This window comes from Podarcis pityusensis, assembly GCF_964106645.2.
Source record: "Podarcis pityusensis genome assembly, chromosome: 4".
Classification (NCBI taxonomy): Eukaryota; Metazoa; Chordata; class Lepidosauria; order Squamata; family Lacertidae; genus Podarcis; species Podarcis pityusensis.
The window spans coordinates 98,913,091-98,937,802 of record NC_138027.1 but is presented as its reverse complement, the minus strand read 5'-3'; the positions used below and the strand labels follow the sequence as shown (position 1 = coordinate 98,937,802).

The 24,712-nt window shown below is 43.3% G+C and overlaps 1 long non-coding RNA gene across 1 annotated transcript; it reads right to left on the bottom strand.

Annotated features, from left to right (window-relative positions):
• Nucleotides 1-9,008: 9,008 nt before the first annotated feature.
• Nucleotides 9,009-11,240, bottom strand: LOC308474920. Its single transcript, XR_013985041.1, has 3 exons — nucleotides 10,892-11,240; nucleotides 9,929-10,028; nucleotides 9,009-9,516 (listed from the first exon to the last, which is right to left on the bottom strand). It is a non-coding gene; the product is annotated as an uncharacterized lncRNA (long non-coding RNA).
• Between the last annotated feature and the right edge of the window lie 13,472 nt (nucleotides 11,241-24,712).

Here is a 24,712-nt window from a genome sequence, read left to right as displayed (position 1 = left end):
CTATGTCCTGTATTTGTCACATCTACATTTGTACACTCATCAGAAGCTTATTCTGTCATGCTTCTGCATTGATCTGTGGAACTTTTTTGCACAGAAATACAATTTAAAATTAAAATATTTAAATATAGTTTTCTACATGTATTTGTTTCACTAGTTGTCATTTAAATCTCCTTTGATGCTATTTTGAACTGAGAACTTGAATATTTGGAAAGTAGGAAAGCCAGTGAACAACCAGCAAAACAATCCAAACTACAGGAAGCCAAAATAATTGACAAGTTACTCCAAAATAATTCATAAGTTACTCCAGTGTAACTTATGTCTGTTCCAAACTCTGAGCCAGATTAAGCCTGGCAGAGGGAAAGTAAGCCATTAAAATAGTTTGCCAGGGTAACTTATGCTGGGTTGCTAGGTCACATGATTGAAAAGAATAGAGTTTGCACTAGGGGTGAGTCTCTCTCTGCTCTGTGCTGCCCCCAGAATGGCCCTCTTTCAGGACCAGCCTTAGCTGAGCCCTAACTGAGCCAGAATGGAAGACTTATGTCAGCATATCTCTGGCTGAGCCAGGAGGAGGCGCTTCATCCAGATCAGCTGGAGTCCACCAGTTCCAAACTTGGCTCATGCTGGCAGATCTTGGGTTTGGATCGCTCTCTGTATTCTGCTCTCCACATTAAACTGGAATTAGAAAGTTTCCATGATGGCTCAGCATGCCTTGTTAATGGATAGCAGTTTTGCTCACAGAGTCCACTGGCTATTGTCAGAATCCAGTGGCAAGCTTTTGTTGATACACATGTGAGAAAGGGATAGGCCCTCTCTATTAGACTACCTTCAGCACATCCTTTCTCTCCTGGAAATCAGGACACAGGAGTACTCCATCAGCAGTAAACAGCTGAGTGTAGGAAGGCTCAGTAACCCAGGCTTGACTCCATGGGACTTCACTGGAGTTTTTTCTTCCCCAGGTGGGCTTGTAGCTTCTTGCTAATCCTGCACTCTTCCTTCTGAGTCTGACAGTATATAAGGCAAGGATTCTTGTTGCCCTTTCTCCCTGTTCCTCAGGTGAGATATCATAGTTGCATCACTGGAGGCACTCCTGTTGCCCAAAGGCTTGCTGGCTCGTCTCCCATGGTGAGCCTCACCTTCCAGGACCCAGGTATTTCTCACTGTCAGCTAGTGACCTGCTTTTCCTTCTGTCCTCCTCACTTCTTCTGGGCCTCCTTTTCAGCTGCATCCAAGCTGCTGTCTCCTCCTGTCTCCCTACGGATCAGGGATGGGGAAAGTTTTACAGTCTGAGGGTGGAGCAATGGCTATGACTTGTACCTACACTCCAGCCATGCAGAAGCCATACATACACAGGCTCCATCTTCTGTACTGCTAAGCAAGATGCTATTTTAGGGCACTTTACAGCCAATCCAGGCATGGGGGGGGGGTTCATGGATGAAGGAAAGTCCCAAGGGCCAGAGGGCCACATCTGGCACCTGCAATTGAAGTTGCCCACCCTTGCTATAGATGTTGGTTTGCAAGCCCCCCTCCACAGAGGCTGGCCCCTCTCACTGTCCTCGGAGCTTGCATACCGGTAACCTCCTCTGGCTGACATCCAGACAGACCAGGGAGATTTTGATAGGCGACATTTTCCCAAGCGTGGGTAAATGCACACCCCCTCCTCCTGCTTCTTCCCTAGCAGGGAAAAGGAGACAGACAGAAACGTCTATTTACATTCTTTTATTTCTGTCTACAGCACTAGAGAAAAACATGTCCGTTCAATTCAGTTCTTCTAGCAAGTCTGACACACTTCCTGTACATGCGCAAACGGAAGGTTTCAAATTACACTCTTCACAGAGCCTTTTCCAGCCTGTGAACTTCCGTGGAAATTCCTTCCCACAGATAGCCGCATCATGTGATGTCAGCAAGCTGGCTGTTTGCAGCTGCGATGTTTCCATATACTGACAATAGAGCATGCTATCCTGGCTTTGCTCCCCACCTTTGTTAGCACCTGATCTTGTGAAAACTGTGCTAAGAGGTTGGGCCATCTCAGTAGCAGGAATCTGCCCACAATGGCAGGGATGAATCCAGACTCAGGACTGCAATACCTCAGGGATCGCCTCCTTCCAAATGAACCTACCTGGACCCTGAGATCATCTTCTGAAGCCCTTCATCATGTGCTTCCTTCTTGAGAGGTAAGGAGGGTGGCAGCACGAGAACAGGCCTTCTCTGCAGTGGCTCCCCATCTGTGGAATGCTCTCCCCAGGGAAGTTTGCCTGGCGCCTTCATTATACACCTTTAGGCACCAGGCAAAAGTGTTCCTTTTTAACCAGGCCTTTGGTTGATTTGATTGGCATCCTATGCCTTTTTAAAATGTGGGGGGGGGGGTTTGGAGGGGGTGTTATTGGGATATTATTACTTTTATTTTGATTATGTATTTTGCATTTTGATTTTATTTTGTGAACTGCCCTGAGACCTCCGGGTATAGGGCAGTATATAAATTCAATAAATAAGTAAACAAATTAATAGCAGTAAGAATACACACACACACACACAGAGAGAGAGAGAGAGAGAGAGAGCCATGTCCCATCCCACAGCTCTATTATATTCAAACTTAGTTGCACAACAGTGCTACTTGATTAGCATAAGAATCCTTAGTTCTCCTCCTTGAGTTTTTCTAACCTTCTCAACAAGGTTGCCCCCTATATAACAGCTAATGACAATGTTCCTTTTCCGCTTAGCTGAAGCCTCTGCCCTGGTTTTTTGATTTTCCAAACTGTACTCCAGGGAAATCCCCTCCGAGCAGTCCTGGATGAGAAAAGTCTTCATCACTACTGAGAACCATTTTTCACACTTGCCAGTCAGCTCTTGCAAAGATACACATCCCTGCATTATATGTCACATAGATTCTGTGCACTATAAACAACTGCCTCGTATTTCTACCAGACTATGATAAATGATGCTAGGATTCTGTGGTCCAACTTATATGGGAACAATGTCAAAATAGCCGAGGGAGTTCAGAACTGTTATGGCTGAATCCTACAACTTCCCACATTAGAAAAGAAGTGCTTTAGGGCGGGACATACCAATTACTGTGGCAGCACAATATCACAAACCATGATGGCATGTCTCTGTTGCAAGGGTATTAGGCCAGTTGCTTTCAAACTGTGAGGGCACCCAAAGCTTGGAAGCTTACTAGATCAGTAATGGCAAGCAAGCTTTTCTGAAATACAACTTGTTCACTACCAAACTCGTTTTGAAGACGACAGTGAAAGACAGGTTTGTGTTGTATCTTTTCTAAGCACAGTTAAACTGTGGGATTTGTTACCACAGATGTGATTATGGTTTCCGCAGTCTTAACTTATCCAAAGTGCTCACAACCCCAGAATGATAGTCAAACAAACCTGGAAGAGAATCTGCAGGCCTCAAACATGGTAGATGAAGCCTTACTGGATCAGCAGCTGCAAGGGGTTAGAAAACAAAACAAAACAAAACAAAACAAAACAAAACAAAACAAAACAAAACAAAACAAAACGGAAGGCCATCTACAAAGGACCCAGTAAGGATGCCAGACTGACTGCAGGGAATAACACACTGACTGCAGGGAATTGAGCAAAAATGTACCTTGTCATCCTCACATTGGGGCATGAGCTGAGTGAGGGAATATCAGAATTTAACCACTGGAAAAGTTTCCGTATAAGGACAGGTTGAGGCAGGAGTGTGTTACCTATGGTCTTCCAAATGTTGCTAGACTTCAATAGTTATCACTTACTATTGGCCATACTGGCTGGAGCTGAAGGAAGCAAGGATGAGTTGAACATTGATATCTGTCTCATTATAGGTCTGTTCCCTTCTGTTTTGTGCTGATTTTTAAGAAAAATACACAAAAGCTCACATTTAAATTGTATACACAAAATACACTTTAAAAGTTAAATGTGTACTTTTCAATGCTTTCCAATACATTCATCCATAAAATAAGCATTTTATATTCCTCTTGTACTTAAAATATACATGTATATTCTGGTTTCTCTTCAGATCACATAAATCATTTGCCATTTACATAGAATATGTTTTTATGTGCACTTTTCCCACACCAAATCTGTATCAGGAAATCCGAAAGACGCATATAATCTAACCGAGAGTTGCTTTCTGATGCCCAAGCATGCACAGAAGCATAGGGTTGCTCCACTGCAAAAAAAGTAGAGCAAAATAATTCCTCCTTCATCCCTATATGGAAGCTGAAGTTCAATAATATTTGGAGGTTGTCAATAAATTGGCACCTACCAGCACATGTGGCGGGATTGTGTGGATGTATTAAGTCTGGGGGTCAAAGGCTTGTGCTGGCTAGAATGGAAGTTGTAGGAAGACTGCTTTTTCTCCTTTCCCCTGCCATAGGATTTCTTTGTTAATTTCATCTCCATTCACCATAGTTGGATGGTCAATTATTTCCATCAAATCTTGCGCTGATCATTGACCGTAATAGTAAAATTTAATTTGATTTTATTTGAATTACATTACCTCCAGGGCTGACGTAGTTTTGTGACCAGTTTTCAGGAGCATATCAGGGGAACAGGAAGGCTTTGAATCCTGTGGATCCAATGAGTTCTCTAAATTTCTCTGTCATGGCCCTTTTAATAGCTCACTTGACATTGAAGCACTGATGATGAAACTTTCCACCAGAGGAGGACTCAGGTGGCAAGCCTCCTTCTCCGACTGTAGGTCTCCCTCTCTGACTATAGAGAGGGAGTTCCATGTTATTCTATGGACCCTGAGCAGCTCATCCCAGCGTTTTAGGATTGTTCCCCTAAAGACTGTGATGGAAACATGTTACTACTGACAGAGGGATAGAGAGAGTTCAGTTTGGTGGGCATAAATTATGCAGGCCTGCCCTAAATTCACTGCTTTGAAGGGGAGTACCTCTGAAATCAAGGGAATTTATATTTGCGCATGGTGTTTTTCAGATTGCGATATAAGATAGTACATTTTACTATTGAAAGAAGTGAGACATATGTCAACTGATTTAAAGATAGATGATTATGTAGCTTAAAGTCAAGGCTAGAGTTATTTTGAGGTGAATCCAGATGATTCTTCCTGTGCTACTTTAGTCGGACAATATTTTGATGGTTTTTTTTTAATATTAAGCATTGTTGTCGTTTAGTCGTTTGGTCGTGTCCAACTCTTTGTGACCCCATGGACCAGAGCACGCCAGGCACTCCTGTCTTCCACTGCCTCCCGCAGTTTTGTCAAACTCATGTTTGTAGCTTCAAGAACACTATCCAGCCATCTCGTCCTCTGTTGTCCCCTTCTCCTTGTGCCCTCCATCTTTCGCAGCATCAGGGTCTTTTCCAGGGAGTCTTTTCTTCTCATGGGGTGGCCAAAGTATTCGAGCCTCAGCTTCAGGATCTGTCCTTCCAGTGAGCACTCAGGGCTGATTTCCTTAAGAATGGAGAGGTTTGAACTTATTGCAGTCCATGGGACTCTCAAGAGTCTCCTGCAGCGCCATAATTCAAAAGCATCAATTCTTCGGTGATCAGCCTTCCTGATGGTCCAGCTCTCACTTCCACACATCACTACTGGGAAAACCATAGCTTTAACTATACGGACCTTTAACTATATGGATATTAAGCATACATACTTATTTACAGAACATACAACACATAACAAAATGTCTGACTCCTTAATTCTGTAGCATTATTTAATATATAAGTAATAGAAGCATTGCTTGTATTTTGATGGAAGTTTTCAAAGGCCAATGGAATTCCTGTTAAGTTGCAAGAAAACTTATCATTATTCTCTCTGCAGCAGTTGATGTAACATAATGCTCGATTACTGTCGCAGTTCATTTCTGGAGGATTCATATGGATGTAAGCAGGAAATTACTTAAAAGGAAATTACCCATTACCTGCAACTATTTTATTACTATGCTCCACTACTATTACATGGATGACAAAAACTTAGGAGACAGAAAGAATGTCTTCACCCTTCACTTGCTATCAAGGTTTGAAACTGCCTACATTTTTAGCCCAAAGCAGAGGCATTGCTAATTTTAACAGGCACATTTCATTCTCATTATATTGCATAGCATTACTGCTGGTGGCAATATCCACTGAATAGCAAAGAACAAAGCCCAGCTATGCTAAGGGGGACAAAGGGTAGGTCTTAGTGCTGGGGATATGAAAATGAATACAAGATAAATTTGTAGTGCTGATTTCTTAAAAAATAATAATCTCTGAACAGACATGTTAGAGGAGAATGACAAAAGATGGAGTCAGTTCAAGGATATTATATACTTCACCGTAATGACAAAGACTGTCACTCATCAAAACAATGCAAAAAGTCATATAATTTGAGTTATACAGCAATTTAGTGGACATAGGTGCTTAGAAATGAGGTAATTTTAATCTGTTTTAGTGTTTTAACTGTTGTATGATTTTTCTTTGTAAACCACTTTGAGGTGTGCATTTTTTTTTCAATCAAGCAGTATATAATTTTTATGAACTAACTAACTAAATGTGTCTGAGAACTACACTCATGCCAATGGACAATAAGAGAAGTACAATCCTATCTTTAAATTTCACTTTAGCAAGGCTTTGTTGAGAACCTCTGACTCAGGAAGAAGATTCTGGTTGATAGCCATGAGTTGTCTGGAGTACCAGCTATTCCAGTGCCCCACAAAAAAGATATTCTGGTTTCAGTCAAAATTTGTCAAATATTTCTCCTATAAAGTAAATTTCACAGCCTAAATATATGCAAAAACACTCTAGAAATTATTGAAGCTGTTTTCCTGTCCCTCAAAATTCTTCTCATGTTTTCGTGTGACCTGGATTTCAGTTTAGGTGAAATAGCAATTCCAGAGAAAATATGGAAAATCCCATTTCTAGGAGGAATGTCGATACAGGGAAATGAGCCAAACAGCCGTGGACTGGAATAGACCATTATAAATTGGAACAGTTTCATACCTTCAGCTTATCTAACAGTGGCAGACGGTTTTGATAGAATGCCTAAACTAACCGTCAGCCAAACAGGGGATGGTCAATCATGGAGGAGGGTTAAGGTCATTCCTGCTCGCCCTAAACCTAACCACACACTGATCCAGCCATAGCTGTCAACTTTTCCCTTTTCTTGCCAGGAATCCTATTCGGAATAAGGGAATTTCCCATAAAAAAAGGGAAATGTTGACAGCTATGGATCCAGCTCTCTTGAATGGTTCTGTGCACAGGGAGTTCAGGAATATAGGATCTCCATGCAGGGACTTCTGCATTTTGCAGGGTTCCAGATAAAGCACAAAGAAGATGTGACATGCAAATCATTTGCACTAACATAGGATCTGGGTAGAATAACACAGATCAAGATCACAGGCATCGCAAACAGTGGGGATCCTGTTCCTTTCCACATATAAACTGCCATGTTTTGCTCAACTGAATAGCCCAGTCTGTATTCAGGGATCTCATATCCACAACCTAGGAAATCAAAATAAATATTTGGCCCTTTAGATGTCTGACTTAAACTCCTCACTACTTCACTCCTTGTTCCTATAGACTTCATAAGAAGCATAACTGGCTTCAGAGAGTGCAGAATCTAGCACTCCATGTGCCGTTTTTAAACAAAATGCTGGTTCTTTGTGTTACATGCTTTCAAACAGTCTTCCAATTCAGCAGCAGAAGCAACGTTTTATTTCTGCTAGAGAAACATGCAGCCAAAACAAATGGGGGATTATCCATAAGTATATTACACTTCAGGAGAGAGTGGGGATTAGCAAAGTTGTGATAGTTTGTTACAAAGGAATCACAGAATGAATAATTGACTGGAATGTGATGCCATACAAAGAGCAAAAATGAGGCTAACAGACTCACCTCAAATCTCGCCTCTGTCATGATCTCACTTCACTATATGGTTTGACCCCATAAGAGCCGACTCAGCCACTTCAGTCTACAGAACCTGCGTTTCTCTAAGTGCCACACAGTGTCTCTGCTGCATTTTTGAGGGATCTTCCCTTTAGTGTGGCACCACGTGTACTCCTGAATGCCCGTCAATCTTATAGACGCCTGCTGGACTCCAATTTTCATCAGCCCAGCCAGCATGGCCAATAATCAGGGATGTTTATAGAAATATAGAGTTAGAAGGGACCCTGAGGATCATCTAGTCCAACCAGGAATATGCAACGGCCCCATACAGGGATTGAACCTGCAACCTTGGCATCATTAGCACCACACTCTAGCCAGCTGAGCCATCTTCCCATCCAACCAAACCTCACCTATTCCTGATTTAAAGCTTTAACAGGTCAAAACAAGCACTCTAAATAACAAGAGTGATTGTATTTATAGGATTCTTGTATGGATTCTTATAGGGTTGTATTTATAGGATTCTTGTATGGGTCAATGAGATTTATTTCTGCATTATATTTATATTCCATTTTTTCTTCCCTGGAGCTCAGGTTGGCATACAGATGTTTCCGCCTCCCCATTTTCTGCTCACAGCAACCCCGTCAGTTTCGTTAGTCCAGGAGTCCATCAGTGGCCCCAAATCAACTAATAAGCTTCCTAGCTTAATGGAGACTTGAACCCTATTCAAACTACTGTAAGTCACTGGCTCTTTGACCTCATTCTCTGAGCTCTTTGAAGCCTGATCATTATACTAATACATTTGCCCTGCCAGTACAACTTCAGAAGCGTTAAAGATGAATAATTTTTTGTTATAAATCCTTGGTGAACTTTCTATGTTAATTAAAGAAAGAAACATTTATTTACATCTTACAATTGGAGGCATACGGAGGGTGTCAATGTGTGTGACAAGTTCTTTTTCTAAGAGTCTACAATAGAGTGACAGATCACTATCAGAGGAACAGGAGGTAAGAAGAGATCTAAAACTATCACATGCTTTAGGAACAGTTCCCGAGTAATTACAAACATTAGCTATAATCCTGAACACTCTCGAATGAGGAAAACTCTAGTGAATATGAAGCCTATAGGCCAATTGGCGCAAATGTTCTCAAAAGTGCTTGCTTCTCAGTTCACTTCCAACTGTTCTTCTTCCATCTGTTGGTACCTTTAATTAATTATGTTATCCAATGGCATCTGTGTGTGCATGTGTGTGCGTTAAATGACATTGAAACAACCCTCCAAAACCCAGTATTTGTCTTTTCTGACACAAAGCCTGCTGCCTTCATTTCATTTTCTGCACTGAGAACATTTATTTTAATCCACGGCTTTCTCTTCTCTGTACCTCTTTGTCTACACATAGGAGGGAGGAACATTATAAGGGAGCCTCACTTTCATATCTCCTTGAACGAGTTAACTACATTTTTTTTTAGCTGTCTCATTTTGAACACTTAACTGTCATAGGGCAGAGCATGGACCATTTCATACATTTTAAAATAATACATTGTCTCGTTCGCGATAGCACTGTCATTTGTTTTCATTTTGCTGAGATGTCGTTTTCTCAGATTGAAATATATATTAAAGGAGAAAAGTCCAACTTTCTGGGAAATACAACCAAAGATTAGGGCTTGATTTTCATTATTATTTGATGTTGAGGATCCAACTAAGGAACAAAAACAGCAAAGTGTAAAATATGGGCATGATGCAGTCAAAGTTAAATACTTATAAGACGGAAGGGACATCTTTAATTCATTAATGATTTCAAATGAAGAGAGCATATCTCTTTCTACCTCTTATTGAAATCAGTGGATTCAAAATAGATCATGGCTATATCATGCCCAAGTCAAAATAAGTGGTAAGTATTGATTTGCACAAATTCATAGAAACAGAATGTTACAGTAGGTAAAAATACACATGACTGATTTGGGTAGAACAAATTCCATCTCCACCCAGCAAATGTGTTCCAGAGATAATGGCGAGTAATTTTGACTGAGCAGAAGTCTACTTGCATGAGGCTGCCCACATATATAAAGATTATTTTTCATATTATTCCTATATGGGCATATCATACTTACAGAACAGTAATATTGCAGAGATTTGAACAGAAGGTTTTAAATATAGTCTGCTTCTGCTGACACAAATTATTTCTTTGTCCCCAGTTTCCAGAGAATGTATCTGTTGTAATTAATCCAATCAAAAGCCACATATTAACAAAAAGCTCAATTTCATTTTTTAAAATGATATCATTAACTACATACACGTACACACACACACACACACAAAATAGACCACAACTGGCAGTTAGAAACTGAAAATTTTAAATGAACACTTTCTCCATATCCATCTCTTTCACGTCAAATAAGAAGAGAAAAGCATGTTTGAGGGAGATAGTGTTATGGAAAGAGCTTCACACGGAACTGCCTGATTCCCCTAAAGCTTATTCATCAAACTAGATTTGGCATAATGTGTTCTAGTGATTTTCACAATGTTTTAATGTGCAGTGTTCCTTAAAATTACTGCTATGATAAAGCAGGCACATTTGCTCATTTGAAAGAAGGAGCAAATAAGAATAATGGAAAAAATCTAATGTTGATCGACAACAAGGACATTTGGTGGGCAACTGAGAACAGTCGCAACACCATGTGTGGAGAGCTATCAGTGATACCCTCTGTTTAGTAATGAACAATCTCTCTGGCCAGACTGAGACATTTCTCTCGAAGAGGAAAGCCTAGATGCTAGAGAGACCTCCAGCCTCCTTAATGCCTACAATCATCTCAGCTACGTTAACCACATGACGGAGTCACTCCACACATGGGCAGCAAAGTTATGCCACTAATGATGCCCTCTACACCTCATGGTTCTTGGCCTCCAACATCCATACAGTGAATGTAACACAATCTGGAACCCTTCTTGTTCAAGGTTTCAGAATGTGGGGCAACCTCTCCAGTTTGCTGGTGGCGGTTGTTTCTGCATTTCTTATAGCGTTGGCATTGTATACTACACAAATATCTGTGTAGTGTACACAAATATGAGTGTACCTTATTTGCAGTCTCTTCTGCTTACTAAACAATTGTCTTTCTCACAGAATGGGGAAGTATGTAGGGCTGCTTGCTCTCAGAAAGGTTTTCTTATCCCAAGTGTTGCCTGTGACAAAACAATATTGGTTGCTTTTTGGGTGCAAAATAACATGGCTCTCTCTCTCTCTGTGTGTCCCTAATCTGCAGAGGAGGGAGGAAAAGTTTCTGGGTGGTATATAACTTGAATAGCTGCAGCTGACAAGCTTTTTAGCATAGCTGCCAAGGAGACGCTATTGGCAAGAGAGAAATTCCTATTATATTCCCCTAATGTCACCATTAAATTCTTGTGTGAAAAATTTACTTGGAAAGTGCTATTACCTCAGTACAGACAGCATTCACTGTTGCAATTACTGCTTGCTGTGTTTTGGAGAATATTCCTCTCCATTGGGCTTTCTTTTATATTTTCTAAATAAGTTTGGAGCTAAATTCCAGTGCAAGTAGGAATCCTCAATGAAAATGTTCTTATTTAATATGCAGCATGGTTACTCAATTTATAGGCCCAGAATAAGAGGTTGTTGGGATGCGGGTGGCATTGTGGGTTAAACCACTGAGCCACTTGGGCTTGCCGATCAGAAGGTCGGTGGTTCGAATCCCCGTGACGGGGTGAGCTCCCGTTGCTCGGTCCCTGCCCCTGCCAACCTAGCAGTTCGAAAGCACGTCAAAGTGCAAGTAGATAAATAGGTACCACTCTGGTGGGAAGGTAAATGGCATTTCCGTGTGATGCTCTGGTTCGCCAGAAGTGGCTTAGTGATGCTGGCCACATGACCTGGAAGCTGTACACCAGCTCCCTTGGCCAATAAAGCGAGATGAGCGCCACAACCCCAGAGTCGTCCGTGACTGGACCTAATGGTCAGGGGTCCCTTTACCCTTTAAGAGGTTGTTAGTTGATGAGCAGGGTAACTCAAAGCTGGGTAGGAAAAGCACAAGAATAAGCAATAATAACTGGAGACAATATTTAAGGGACCAGTCCAATGCTCAAGAACCTGACATAAAGCAAGTTGGAGTAAGTTAAGCCAGTGTAAAGATACAGGAAAAACTGGGCATTTAGCTGGATCTGGTGTAGACAATCTTACTTGGTTACAAGTGATCACCAAAGAAGAAAGAATAAGATTTATAGCAGTGGGACATTCTCTGTTTACATACAGAAACTGAATGCATTCCTCCACAATGAAAACACCCACCCAGATTCAAAAACCTTTGTTGTGAGTCCTGCACTTGGTTTATGCACTCATTCTGAGCTTTGTTTAATTGTCAAGATGCAAATCCTATAACTGTTTCACAGCATGGCAGTTGCCACCTTTATAGTTTTGTCTCAGGTCAGCTCCCCATCGGCCAATAATTGCTTTTGCGTTTTTTAAATCAACAGCTCCTCCACACACAAATCTGTCTCTCGACCTCTCTTCCAGAACGTTCATAAAACAACAGCGTTCAGTAAGTTTTGTTACTTACTCCTTCCTTCTCTTTGTATTATTTCTGTTTTCTGTGCTTGAGCTTGCTATGGATTTTGTTGCTTGCTGCATTTGAGGCCGGGCAGGAATTTCCCACTAGACCAATTGGCTCTCGCCTGGTGGTTTTGTCTGCCTCATAGCAACTGTCACAACTTTGGGTGGTTTGGCATTGGATGAGCCTTGGTCTTCATCAGAGAGAAGGTTGTAGCCTCTGCCTGCCCCTCTGAAGGAAAGGGTACCCCATTATAGGCATTTGGGAGGAGTTGCTTCTGTCTAGATGCTCAGGCAGGGCCACAGCACTCCTCAAGGCAGCAATCCTGTGAGGGTGTTCCTATTTGATGTAAGTCATAGGCTCCCTCTCTTCTGGGCTGACCCTACAGGAAATACTTCCAGCAGGCAGGCTGGAGGTCAATGGTTGTCCCCAATGTGTATGCCAAACCTCTTAGATCTGTAATCGATAAAAATTATGGCATTATTTGACCTGAGGTATGTTGTCTTGTCTGGTTACTCTACATGAGACAGGGCAGCAGGTGATGTGGTGCCTGGGCACATAAGTGGATAAGAACAGTTTATCTCTTCCATTCCATTTCCCAAAGAAACTATATTATTTACTACAGTGGTACCTTTGGTTAAGAACTTAATTCGTTCTGGAGGTCTGTTCTTAACCTGAAACTGTTCTTAACCTGAGGTACCACATTAGCTAATGGGGCCTCCCGCTGCCACCGCACCGTCACCACACAATTTCTGTTCTGTTTGTTAAGAAGCAAAGTTCTTAACCCAAGGTACTATTTCTGGGTTAGCAGAGTCTGTAACCTGAAGCGTCTGTAACCCGAGGTACCACTGTACTTGTAAACAAGAGAGGCAGAATCCCTTTGTGCCAAACAGTTCCCAGATATGGGAATCACCACTCTTTGGCTCACTGGCTTCTTATGGTGCTATCATGGTTCTACAACCATGGAAGAGCTGTGCAATCTCCACAAGAGTAGGCAGCCACAGTGCTCCCCAGACATTTGTGCTTTGGCATGGGCTCTGTCATATCAGGAAGCTGAATTTACCATCACTTCACAACACCTCTTTCCCTGTCTTTTATTCCAGCGTCTGTAACCCGAAGTACCACTGTACTTAGGAAGTCTGAGTCAGGCTCATATAAGGGTTGCACTAGACATAACATTGAACAAATCTTTGCATTTAATGCACAAGTTTTAAAACAAACGCAAACAGCATCAGTTCAGCTATTTATTTTAATATAATTCTCGAGATCACAGCAAATATGGAGGGGCAATTTAACCACTTTCTTCCTTTCTGCAGTCCTGAGCAAAAATGCTTCTTCTGAAGCTACAATTTGCATCAGGAAAAGCTGCTGTTAAATCAAACTATGCACCAGACATTCTTGCCAGAGTCGCAAAAGTTGTTGTTTAAAAGAAAAGAAATGAAACGTGAGACTATATGAGTGACTTGCCTATTGACAATATTGGCTAGAACTACCCGGATCTAAAAAAACGCTAAGAAAAGAACAGTTATATAGTTCTCAAAGCAAATTTACCTTGATTGCTGTACAACGCCCCCTGGTGTCACATTTTATAATACATTTTAACGTTATAATTGACCTGTGTAGCTGAGTCCATTTTTTAGTTAATATGAGAGAAAAAAGAAACCATAACTCTTAAAAGATATTAATGTTCAAGGGATATGTGTTTTAATCCTAACTAAATCTTGCTAATAGTGTCATTTTCCATTGAGCATTCAGCCTCTGAAATGTTGACCTTGTGTACTTCCTGACCTGCCAAGCCTTTTATCTTCACAAATATCTGGGGTTTGTTGAAAATTATAGGGCCTGGAGGGTGTTATCCAGCACCATAGAATGCTTAATGATGACTCTGCCCCATGAAGGAAATTGCAAAACAGAAAGAGCCCTCTCCCAATGGGAATACAGTGGTACCTTGGTTACCGAACGCCTCCATTGTCAAACATTTTGGTTCTCAAATGCCAAAAATGCTTCCGTTTTTGAACGTTTTTCAGAACTTGAACGTGTGATGCGGCTTCCACTGAGTACAAGAAGCTCTTGCAACCAATGGGAAGCCATGCCTCGGTTTTCGAATGTTTCAGAAACCTGTCTTCCGGAACGGATTACGTTTGAGAACCAAGGTACCACTGTATATATATATATATATGTGCTGTGCAATAGGACAAAATGAAGAATTCAACAGGTGTCCAAGAACGCAATGTTAATGTATCCAAGAAGGCCCTTCCTGACTTACAATGTCAATTGCTGGAGCTTATTTTGAACCAATCAATTAAGCAAATACTATAAGACCTGAATTAGCTATATTGATTATTCCATAGCACAAAGTAGTATGTGCACACATGTGCAGTCTTGCCAATTTTCCTGTCACATTTAGTTAGAATTACTTATACATACTTTAATAAGAGATTCACTCTTTAAAAAACAGTAATTAAAATGAGTTTTCTAGTGCTTTGAAAGAAACATGTATTTTGGAGATATCGGAATGCTTTTGTGAGAAAAGAGGACAACAGATAAAATGCTTCATGTAATAGCCAATAATTCTGCATTCATTTAGGTATATTAAACTTGGGCTGCAGTGCTATAGCTACTTACCTGAAAGCAAGCCCCATTGAACTCACGTCTGAGTAAATGTACCTAAGATAGGATTTCATTCTTATTTCCATTACATTATTTCCATTTGTGCCCTCCAGCTAATTTTTGTAGGCTGTTAAAAAGGACTCTTACCGGCCAGTTCACATATTCATGTATATGTTCACTAGTCAACATTTGATAACATGCAGTTGGCCGTATCAACTGCTTTCATTGTCCTCCATATTGTGAGGTGATACAAAATGAGGTTCACCCAAGGCATGATTATTGCTAATTGAAAACGGTAATATTGGATGTCCATTTTTGTAAGGACCCAAGCATGTGCCAGCTTCTTTCTGTCTAGATCAGTGTTCAACTCTTGGAATCTTTATTTGTGAAAGGAAATTAAGATTCGTAGAGCAAGAAGACAAGATTCACAGGCCTTGCTGGCTAAATTCAAAATTTGACTAAAAATAAAGAAATGCATTTTAAAAGACTTGTTGTCATGGCTTTTAATCCCCTATAGCAGGGGTGGATAACTTTTTAGCCATGAGGGCTATCCCATCATCAACTTCTTCCTTCCCCACTGATTGATGCATGGAACAGATAGGGAATGTATCCTTCTTCCCATGTAAATTGTGTTCCTCCCAATCCATGGGTAGGAAAACTAAGGCCTGGGGGCCAGATCCAGCCCCATCGCCTTTTAAATCCGGCCCACAGACAGTCCAGGAATCAGTGTATTTTTACATGAGTAGAATGTGTCTTTTTATTTAAAATGCACCTCTGGGTTATTTGTGGGGCATAGGAATTCATTCATTGTTATTTTTCAAAATATAGTCCCCCCCCCCAAGGTCTGAGGGATGGAGGACTGGCCCCTGCTGGAAAGGTTTGCTGACCCCTATAGCAGCTGTTTGTTGGGCTTAGGGAGCACAGGGTGAGGAGTGAGTTTGGTGGCAGTTGACCTCTATGAGCTGCAGGCAGGCCATGGATAGCCTACTGGTGCCCCATGACAAACAGATATTTGTTTGTTTGTAAGGACTGAAATGCATGTGGCTGAATAGGGATTTTGACCCAGGTTTCTCTTGTTGAAGGTCAGCACTATATTACAATACATTGCAACTGCCTTATAGCGTACAATCTTTAAAAAAACCCCACCATATTATGTTAAGGAGCTTTAAGGCCACAGTTTGCATAATTTGTAGGTTTGTGATTCCCTTAAAATAAAAGTTTTAATTTTCAAAAACTCACTATATTCCCTTTTCAAAGTACCAGTGTCTGGTAATTAAAGTACAAGGCACAAGTTGTAGTTTTTTCCCCCTCCAGAGTTTTCAATTAAACCCACTATATAATTTTCAATTAACTCCACCATATAATTTTATGTTTTCTGTCTCAGTGCTTGTTTCATATGCACAATACCATGGCCAGACTGGAATGATGATTGAACTTTTCGCACTGAAAATGTGAAAAGTATGCCTTCTCTTTGGAGATTTCTTTTTCATCTAAAGGCAATTCAGTTTACATCAGGAAGCCCCAGATAATATCAAAATATGTTGAGCTAAATGCAAGCAGACAGGAATTGGGTTGGAGTGTAATCAGAACTCTTGTTACAAGAAAGTACTGTCAGATTGGTTGCTCAGAATTTATGTGCTTGGTGCAGCAGAAAATGGAGCCTTCCATGAGCTTTAAGCCTTGGTGAAGAGCTGAAGGAAGCAACTGCATATTTATGTCCTCTGTGATTAAAAAATAAAATAAAATAAATTGTGCACCAGGCAATACCACACAGCCCTAGAATGAACAGACTTGAACATATCGAGGGACCATGGCATTGCAGCCCCAGGGAGAGAAGGGTTAAACTGGAGGTAAATGCAGAATGCAAATCATGAAAAGACAACACCAGGTCTAGCATGAAAAGACAACACCAGGGAGAGTGCTTGGGCCTTGCCTGGTACAGGAACACTGGCATTAGCCATACAGATGAGAGCAGCTATACTATATGGGCAAAACAAACAAGATGAATTTTAACAGGGAGAAATGTAAAGTATTGCACTTGGGCAAAAAAAATGAGAGGCACAAATACAAGATGGGTGACACCTGGCTTGAGAGCAGTACATGAGAAAAGGATCTAGGAGTCTTGGTTGACCACAAACTGGACATGAGCCAACAGTGTGACGCGGCAGCTAAAAAAGCCAATGCAATTCTGGGCCTCATCAATAGGAGTATAGCATCCAGATCAAGGGAAGTAATAGTGCCACTGTATTCTGCTCTGGTCAGACCTCACCTGGAGTACTGTGTCCAGTTCTGGGCACCACAGTTCAAGAAGGACACTGACAAACTGGAACGTGTCCAGAGGAGGGCAACCAAAATGGTCAAAGGCCTGGAAACGATGCCTTATGAGGAACGGCTAAGGGAGCTGGGCATGATTAGCCTGGAGAAGAGGAGGTTAAGGGGTGATATGATAGCCATGTTCAAATATATAAAAGGATGTCACATAGAGGAGGGAGAAAGGTTGTTTTCTGCTGCTCCAGAGAAGCGGACACGGAGCAATGGATCCAAACTACAAGAAAGAAGATTCCACCTAAACATTAGGAAGAACTTCCTGAAAGTAAGAGCTGTTCGACTGTGGAATTTGCTGCCAAGGAGTGTGGTGGAGTCTCCTTCTTTGGAGGTCTTTAAGCAGAGGCCTGACAACCATATGTCAGGAGTGCTCTGATGGTGTTTCCTGCTTGGCAGGGGGTTGGACTCAATGGCCCTTGGGTCTCTTCCAACTCTATGATTCTATGATTCTATGATTCAAAACAATCCTACACACTCAGGAGGTCGAGGTCTGCGGTAGAACATCGGATGTACCCATAGCCTTGTCAGAAAGGGGATGGGGGTTGCCCCATACTGAGTCAGCCATTTTAAAATTTCCCCCTGCCACTGACACTAACTGGCAGAATAAAATCTATGCCAGTTACGGGCAAACATACATTTTCACCCTCCAGCCTGTGAGAGATGTAGTGATGTAACACGCGCCTACGGTTGTTCCAATCTAAGTTAATACAGTGCCAGGTAGATGCTAGTGAGGGGCTTGAGGACTTATATTAAAAGTGAAAGTGAAAAAGATCTATGGGCCTCTTTGAAGTGTCACCAAACATCTCCCTGAATGTTTTACCAAAATTCACCTCTTCCCCCAACCCCAAACTACAGTGATTCTCAAACTGCAGTCTGTTGAGTCCTAGAGGATATACTTTGACTTGGCTCCTTTGTTGTGATTGGTTGAATGTGAAATCAGAATAGAAAAAGAATATCTGGGCAAGGAGAACCATTCTTCAAATAGATGTTGAGCAGGTGTCTTCATATGTTACTTACAAAGACCGAACATTAAATGTGAGAAAGCCTTGTTGATATCACATTATTTTAAATTCAATTGAACCTGTAAATAAAGTGTTCTGGAGAAAAGTAGTAGTGTTTTGTTAAGGACATGTTTTATGAAATCAAGGTAGTAGGGAAATAGATTGGCTTTATGAAAACAGAGGGCACTTAATCCCCATAGTTTTATTGTCTGATATTATGCTTTGTTCTCCTATAAGATTTTGACCATGGGCAGTTATTGCTGGCTGCATTCATTGCAGCAAGGCATTTTATGTTATATAATGTGGCATAATGCCAATTGAATTCGATTTTACTCCTGCATTAGCTATGGCCCACAACAGAATATACAATACTGAATGATATAAAATAATAAAATCCATTTCATAAACATTGTCCCAATAAGTAAGGGAGGAAAAGGTGCTGATAAAATTATTTTCGTCATAGTCATTGGGATGGCAATTCACATCATGGGAGTCAAGAACAGCAAGAAAAGGTTTGCTGACTTTTAAAATATGCAGACACTTATTGCTTAATAATAAACTTTTCTTTACCAAGCAGAAACTCGGGAAGACATTTCATAGAATCCTAGTGTTGGGAGATACCACAAAGGTCATCTAGTTCAACACTCTGCAATGCAGGAATCTTTTTTGCCCAATGTGAGGCTTCAACCGACGACCCTGAGATTAAGATACGCATGCTCTACCAAATGAGCTATCTCAGACTATCATGTGACTAGGACAGTTTTAAAAAGAATGTTCTAGAATCCCTTTCTCTTCAGTGGTGGAGCTTCATGCTCTGGCACCGGGGGCGGAGAGCAGGCGGGGGTGGGACTGGCGCGCAACCTGGGGGCGTGGTGGTCCGCCCAAAGGGGGGGCATGTGTCCTGGGGGTGGGGACGCTGCCCGCAGGCGTGTGGCACGCATTCTGGGGGCATGGCACGCCACCTGCGGGGGTGGGGCACCCAGCATGGGCGGGGGGCAGCCGCGATGGAACCCCACAGGGATTGCGCCTGCTGGGGCAGTGCGCTCCCCCTGCCCCCTCTTCCTCCGCCAGTGTTTCTCTTGCGCCACATAAATGGGCATGAGTACCACTGGCAAATTTTCCTTCTGCAACAGTAGTTGATATTTAATTAATTAATTAATTAATTAATTTCACATGAGAAAATAGCTAATTTGGGTGAAATACTCTTCTAAGCAATATCAATGCTTAAACATGGCAGACCATGCTATGCCAATTCTTTTACAACTGGGGTTATTTTTTTCTTCATTGTATCAATATATTGGCTTGGTAGAAGACTTAGGGCAGATGAGAGTGCTTTTGTGAAGAAAGCAAAAGCAAGAAGCCTCTAAATGGATCTGCCTTTTGAACATTTTCTTCCAAACAGAACAGGATCCCTGGCTTCTTTGCGTGTGTTTCAGTGTTTCAGCAGCGGAATCAAGTTAACACTAGATCTCCGAGATGACACCTTTCCTATATGTTTATATCAAACTCATTTTGTGAGTGCCGAACCTTGTGTAGCCAACACAGTAGCACCCATTCAGAAGAGGGAAGAGTCAGCAGGCTTGGGGAAACTCCAGTATCTCCAGAGGTACAACAAACCATTAGAAGAAAACTCTAAAGTGTGTGGGGGGGCAGACATCTCAGTAAGCATTGGGCATGCCTAATGAACACACAAGGGACACGGGTGGCGCTATGGTCTAAACCACTGAGCCTCTTGGGCTTGCCGATCAGAAGGTCAGCAGTTCAAATCCCCATGACGGGGTGAGCTACCATTGTTCAGTCCCTGCTCCTGCCCACCTAGCAGTTCAAAAGCATGTCAAAGTGCAAGTAGATCAATAGGTTCCGCTCCGGTGAGAAGGTAAACGGTGTTTCTGTGCACTGCTCTGGTTTGCCAGAAGCGGCTTAGTCATGCTGGCCACATGACCCAGAAGCTATCTGCGGACAAACGCCGGCTCCCTCAGCCAGTAAAGTGAGATGAGTGCCACAACCCCAGAGTTGTCCGCGACTGGACTTAACGGTCAGGGGTCCTTTACCTTTACCTCTATTTTTAATGAACACGAAACACTGATTGTGGCAGGGGAGTGAGTGGAATGGGGTACCTAGATGTTATGTATTGGGTTTAACACTTTTTATGTTACAAGGTGTGTTCTAACCAATCGTATAAGCATTGGTAGACGAACGTTCTAATGGCAAGTAAGCGCATGCACTTTCAACTGTCAACCGTCAGTTCTTGTTGGGGCTTTTATTGTGTAGTCCTGTGAGTTCGGGTTTTGTTTTTCTTTGAGTGAGCCGTTGTCACCGAAAATGTTGAATTAACGTAGTTGAGAAACTTATACTGCCCTGGGCTTCTGACTTTTTCCGAACATTTAACATTGGCGATGAGGATGGGATACATGAGCTCCCACTGGCTACCAGAGGCACAAGACTGCACCGCAGTACTGCCGCCTGCCGCCTCGCAGTAAGCCTGTACAACAGACCCCCAATTTCCCTACGGCTCAACCCCACAGTGCAACCCATTCGAGTTAAGGCCCGTAGAGTCCCGTTTGCGCTTAAACCCAGGATCATAGAGGAGCTTGATCAATTAGTTACCCAAGGGGTCTTAGAGCTGGTAGCTTCGGGGACCTGGGAAACCCCAATTGTCACACCAGTTAAGCTGGACAGCTCAGTCTGTATCTGTGGCGATTACAAATGCACCCTGAACCGGGCCTTACAGGACCACGCGTACCTGGTTCCTATGGTGAGCCACATGTTACCAACCCTGGCTGGAGCCAAGTTCTTTGGGAAGCTGGATTTAGGACAGGCTTATCAGCAGCTAACCGTTGACGAGGCCACCGTAGACGCTCAGACAATCGTGACTCATAGGGGTGCTTTCAGGGTCAAACGCCTACAGTTTGGAGTTAGCGTGGCCCCAGGGTTATTTCAGAGCCTAATGGACCAACTCCTTAAAGGCATCTCTGGAGTCACGCCATTTTTCGATGATGTGCTGATCGCCACATCGTCGAGAGAGGACTTTGCTGCCAGATTACAGATAGTGCTCCAACGCTTCTAGGCAGCAGGACAGCAGGCAGCAGGACAGGTAAAACATAAAAAGTGCCTGTTAGGAGTGAGCAGTGTGGATTTCCTGGGGTTGTGGGTTGACGCGGACGGCCTCCATCCAGCAGAGGACAAAGTGTGCACCATTTGTGATGCCCCAGACCCAAAGGGCAAGGCAGAGTTACAAGCCTTCTTGGGACTTCTTAATTTTTACCATGCATTCCTGCCACACAAGGCAGCTGTAGCTGAGCCTTTGCACACGCTCCTGGACACAAAGTGTTGAGGGTCTGGGGACCTCGACAGGTCAAGGCATTCCAAGGGGTCAAAGACTTGCTTGTGTCCAACTCAGTGTTGGCACACTTCGATGAAAAGCTTCCAGTGGTGCTGGCTTGCGACACTTCCCCTTATGGAGTGGGCGCAGTACTGGGCCACCAGCTTCCGGACGGGAGGGAAGTTCCAGTGGCTTACTTCTGCCAAAATCTCACGTCGGCAGAGCACAACTACTCCCAGATCAACAAGGAGGGTTTGGCAATAGTTAAGGGAGTCAAAAAATTTCACGACTTCCTTTATGGTCGGCCTTTCACTATCATTACCGACCATAAGCTACTCCTGGGACTCTTTGTACCCGACCGCCAGACGCCCCAGATGCTTTCGCCACGAGTATTGTGCTGGTCCATTTTCCTGGCTGGTTACAAATACTGGCTACAGCACCGACCCAGGAAAGCCATGGGTCACGCAGATGTACTCAGCTGCTTGCCGCTGTCGGAGAGCGGCCCTTACCCAGCTCCTGCCCTACAGATCCTGCGACTGGAAGACTTACCGGACCAGCCCTTGCATGTGAAGGACATTGCTGCCGCCACCGCGAAGGATAGGCTGTTGTCGCGCATCTTGGACTGGGTGGGGAGGGAGTGGCCCGGGAAGCCGGGTCCAGAATTTTCATGCTACACAGCCCGCAAGGATGAGCTGTCTACTCACCGAGGATGCGTGTTATGGGGTAGCCGTGTTATAGTCTCTCCCCCCCCCCCCGATTAAGGAAAAAAGTCTTAGAAGGGCTGCACATGTCTCACCTGGGGATCGTCTGGATGAAGGAATTGGCCCGTAGCTACTTGTAGTGGCCAGGCATAGATGCAGAGATAGAGGGCTGGGTGAAATGTTGTGAGCCCTGCCACATCTCCCGGCTGGATCCACCCAAGGTACCAGTACAGTCCTGGGAGTCCACTCACTCCCCATGGTCCCGGGTGCACGTGGATTTCACAGGGTCTTTTCACAGCCAACACTTCCTAATAGTGGTTGACTCTCAGTCCAAGTGGCTCAAGGTGGTGCCGACCTCAACTGTGTCCGCTAGAGTGACTACAAACGTGCTCAGGAAGCTATTCGCAACACACAGCTTGCCAGACACACTGGTGAGTGATAATGGGACAGCTTTTACTTCAGCGGAATTCAAAGAATTTGTAACCAAGAATGGAATCTGCCACATTCATTCCGCTCCTTTTCACCCAGCCACTAACGGCCAAGCTAAACGCATGATCCTTACTACCAAAGATGCGCTTAGGCGCATAGTGCATGGAGATTGGACTCTCCGGCTAGCGGAGTTCTTATTGGCCCAACACATCACCCCAAGCACAGTGACCAGCCGGAGCCTGGAGGAGTTACTTATGGGGAGGAAGCTCACTACCCTCCTTGATCGTATGCACCCTGACCAGGCTCTTGAGCAATGGCCATCCACTGTGGTGTGGGGGGCTCCAAGAGGGATCTCCCCGGGGGACACTGTGTACATCCGAAACGATGGGCCCGGACAGGGTTGGGTCCCTGGTATCATTGCCCACTGTACAGGTCTGGTTTCCTACAAGGTAGGGTTGGAGGGGGGACTGGTTTGGAAGAGACACCTCAACCAGATCAGAGCCAGGGCACCTCTGAACACGGAACTTCAAGCGGAACCAGAGGACAGAGAAATGGGTACTTTGGGAGATTCTGTGCTCAGGCCAGGGTGGGAACCAGATGGGTTGCTGGTGACTAAGTTACCCCAGCAGAGTGACTTCAGGCCAGAATCCTCAGCGGCTCCATTGGCAGTGACCCCTTCAGAGCTGGCCTCGCAGATCGCCCCACTCAGACCGCGGGTACTGGAGGAACCTCCTGTTTCACCCACTCGGGCACAGGAACAGCGACAGTCCAAGTGGGAGTGGAAAAGGCTGGCACACCTTGATGACTATGTTTGTTCCTTTTGTTAGGGAGTTGGGGGAGTAGTGTTATGTATTGGGTTTAAGACATTTTATGTTACAAGACACGTTCTAACTAATCGTATATGCATTGGTAGACGAACGTTCTAATGGCAAGTATGCGCGTGTACTTTCAACTGTCAACGGTCAGTTCATGCTCGGGTTTATTATTGTGTTGTCCAGTCAGTTTGGTTCTTGTGTTCCTATGAGTGAGCTGTTGTCACTGACAAATGTTGAATAAGCTTAGTTGAGGAACTTATACTGCCTTGGGCTTCTGACTTTTTCCAAACGTTTAACACAAGGTAAGAAAGGGCAAGTGAAAATCTACACTGGGAATAAGGGGGAGGAGGGGTCAAATCAAAGTTACTTGACTAAATCAGAACTGGGTCATCGGGAACTCTTACGGACCCACTGCCATTGGGGAAAGGGGTCAAACAGGGATGCCTGCTAGCCCCATTTCTTTTTAACTTTTATATAAACGACATTGTTCAGTACATGGCAAAGTACAAGTCATCGGCTCCAGCCCTTGAAGGTAAACGCCTGAATATTTTGCTATATGCCGATGACATGGTTTTAATGGCACTCACCCGAAGAGGCTTACGCAGCATGCTGGAGGGGATCGCAGCCTACTGTTCCCATAATTCACTAAAGATAAACCATGACAAAACAAAAATTGTGGTGTTCACTAGAGCTCGCCACACCTTTAGATGGTCTTTAGATGAACATGTGATTGAACAGTGCCCTTTTTTTAAATATCTGGGTGTTACATTCCAGGCTACATCTAGCTGGCTAGCCCACTTTAAGGCTGTAACCATCCTAACACGAAGAACAATTGGTGTTTTGCTTAGTTTCTTCCATACCAGGGGAGGACAATTGGTGATCCCGGCATTAAGAGCTTTTGTTGGGAAAGCTATTCCCCAGATGTTATATGGGATAGAACTCTGGGGGTGGAACCAGAGGCTGTTGGAACGGCTTGAAATTTTGCAAAACTACTATCTCAATAGGATTCTAGGCCTTCCTCAAGGAACCCCAGCAGCTTTCTTGAGGGTGGAGGTTGGTTTACCCTCTGTGTCTGCCAGGGCCCACTTAAGATTCCTACGATTTTACATCAACCTTGCAAACACTTCAAACACCTTATT